Source organism: Sciurus vulgaris (genome assembly GCF_902686455.1).
Source record: "Sciurus vulgaris genome assembly, chromosome: 12".
Taxonomy (NCBI): domain Eukaryota; kingdom Metazoa; phylum Chordata; class Mammalia; order Rodentia; family Sciuridae; genus Sciurus; species Sciurus vulgaris.
The window spans coordinates 62,309,777-62,312,644 of NC_136473.1; the positions used below are offsets into that span (position 1 = coordinate 62,309,777).

At 45.5% G+C, this 2,868-nt stretch overlaps 1 pseudogene across 1 annotated transcript; it reads left to right on the plus strand.

The window, feature by feature from the left end:
- The first annotated feature begins 386 nt into the window (after nucleotides 1-386).
- On the plus strand, nucleotides 387-916 carry LOC306642066 (small ribosomal subunit protein uS17-like; annotated as a pseudogene). The gene has a single exon. The product of its transcript is annotated as a small ribosomal subunit protein uS17-like (transcript).
- Nucleotides 917-2,868: the final 1,952 nt, after the last annotated feature.

Below are 2,868 nucleotides of genomic sequence, written 5' to 3' on the forward strand. Positions count from 1 at the left end.
GGCATGGCTTTGATGCCAGTTGTCTGGATGTGTGTTAACACTCTGTGCACACAGCAGGCCTGGCAGGAGAAAGGGATGCTGTACCTGGTGAGCAGGTACTCAGAGCCTTCTGAGGACAGAGGAGTGAGCTCAGGGCTGAAATACTGCTCAAACAAAGTTAGAAGTTAGGAATCCTGAACCCAGGGGTGGTTTCAGCTAAAGGTATCCAGCCTCATCTAACGTGGACGGGGGCAGGGGAGGCGACTGCAACCCAGCGAGAGAGAGACCTGCTCAGGTCTGTTACGCATTTTGTGAGAAACTCAAGCCTAGAAACCAGGTCTTCTGGCCTCCCTAAATGACACCCTTTGTCTGGTAAATAAAAAACTTGGAGAAGTTCTTTTTTTCAGGTAACCAGGAAGATGGTGGGCATTCAGACGGAGCATGCCTACCAAAAGCGGACAACCATCTTTCAAAACAAGAGGGTCCTGCTAGGCAAAACTGGGAAGGAGAAACTCCCTCAATACTACAAAAATATCGACCTGGGCTTCAATACACCAAAACAGGCCATTGAGGGCACCTACATTGACAAGAAATGCCCCTTCACTGTTACTGTTTCCATCCGAGGGTGGATCCTGTCTGGTGTGGTGACGAAGATGAAGATGCAGAGGACCATTATGATCTGTCAGGACTATCTCCACTACATCCGCAAGTGCAATCACTTTGAGAAGCATCACAAGAACATGTCTGTGCACCTGTCCCCCTGCTTCAGGAATGTCCAGATCGGTAACAGTGGGTGAATGCAGGCCCTTGGGCAAGACAGTGAGCTTCAATGTACTCAAGGTCACCAAGGCTGCTGGCACCAAGAAGCAGTTCCAGAAGTTCTGAGACTGGATACCTGCCCACCCCTCAAAGCAAAATAAACTTATTTTCTAATTCACACACACAAAAAAAGACAGCGGTGACTCATTAGAGAGGTACAGAAGGGCTCCAGGCTGAAGGTGGAAGGTGGAGACTGCATTGGTAATGGTCAAGGGACAGTTCAGGCCATGGAGCAGATGCTGTAGTCTAAAGGAACTTTGATTTATTATTTTTCTTATTATTATTTTAGTATTTATTATTTAGTCCCATGGAATATTAACCTTATGTACCCTTGGGTGGTTGAGAGAGTTGAAAGAGGTAATGGACATGGAAGTGCTGTAACTCGATAGGCTCTGCAAATGTTAGTCCTTATTATCACCTTATTATCAGAAGCCTGCATTTCTCACACATTGGCTTTATGGAAACTGACAAATGACAGAACTGGAAGGGATCCAAGGAGACCCCCCCACTGCCCCTCAGTGAGGATCATAAATGGTGAGCCCAGAGTCTTGGTGTGTTCTTTTTAAGAAAAAGTATGCAAAACTAAAAATACAAATATTTATATAGAAGAAGAAATCACAACAAATAACAGTTTTAAAAAGTCTGACAACATAGACTCACTCACACACACACACACACACACACACCAGAAAAACTAACAACATATTTCATAAATGAATATGGATCATCTTCTGCTGCTTATCTGTAGTACTTTTATCCTACATGTTTGGGTTGCATATTCTTTGATCTCTTCATAGCATGATAATTTTGTATTATTTACTATAGAGAGAATAAAAAGATAAGTCTGTCTTTCCTATAAGCTTGGTGACCTCAATCTTTTTATTCTTTTATTATTTACTTCTTTATTTTTTATAATTGGTAGTTTGAAAACATTTCTTTCAGCTTCTTTGGTGCTAGTGATGTCTGAGCTGTCCTCTGTTCAGGTGGTCAAGCTCTTGGTTGGGGCCAGCTCTCCCTCCTGTGGTGTTGACAAAAGCCAAGCCTGGGAAACATTTCTTGCCTAAAGGTGAAGAGAGACTTGACTTTCAGCTCTGACACTAAGTTATCTGACATTCCAGGACAATGGGCTTCCTGGGTGCAGCAGGATAATAGCAGGCTGTTCCTGGCACTGTAACAGTAGGAGAACTGCAAAAATGTTTCTCCCTCTGTAACATTTTAGTGCCAATTAATAATCCACAAGCCTTGAACAGTTTACAATGTCCCTCTAGTTCAACTTCCTTGTTATGAGACCCGATATAATAAACTTGTGGAGCTAGTTCTGGGTCATTGTTCCTCCATCAGAGTGCAGTATCCCACCTGGTCCCAGCTTTACCTGAAAATGTCTGTTTTCTTTGTCTCTGAGTTTTTCTCCGTCTCCTGTCACCCCTACTCAAGATCCTTTGTTGATGCTCTGTGGGTTATGGCACTGTGGCTCATCAGCTGGCCCCCAGTGGCTGCTACAACTTGACTGCGTTCTGGCCCACCTGGGTCCCTGCCATTGCCCACTTCTCTTAGTCCAGTCCCAGGGTGAAGGACAGGGTAACCATGAGGCCTGGGTCATGATGGTCTCTAAGTGGGAGACTGAGCCAGCAGGTCCTGTTTGGTCTTTCCTCTGGGAGTGCAGTGTGTGCAGCCCTGGTGAGTGAGGTCCTCCAGAAGCAGGTGGGTGCCCATCCATTGGAGGTGGACCATGACTGCAGTCATGGACCCTACTTGGGAATGGTGTGTGACGCCAGCTGGAACACAGCACCCATGTCAACTGGGGTTACTGAAGTCTCCCGGTCACACCCTGAAGAGAGCCCATGAGTGTGGGGCCGTGAAACATGGACTCTGGTGTTCTCACAGTCAGCCTCATTCTGATCCCTGAGTAGCATTTCCCAGAGGGACGCTGGCATGCTCTGTAATAGGAGGACCCTGTAGTGTCCTAGTTGGTTTTGGTTATTATAATAAAATATCATAGATTGGGTGGTTTATAAACAACAAATATTTATTTGTCACTCTGGGAGTCTCAGACCAGGACTAGCATAGTGG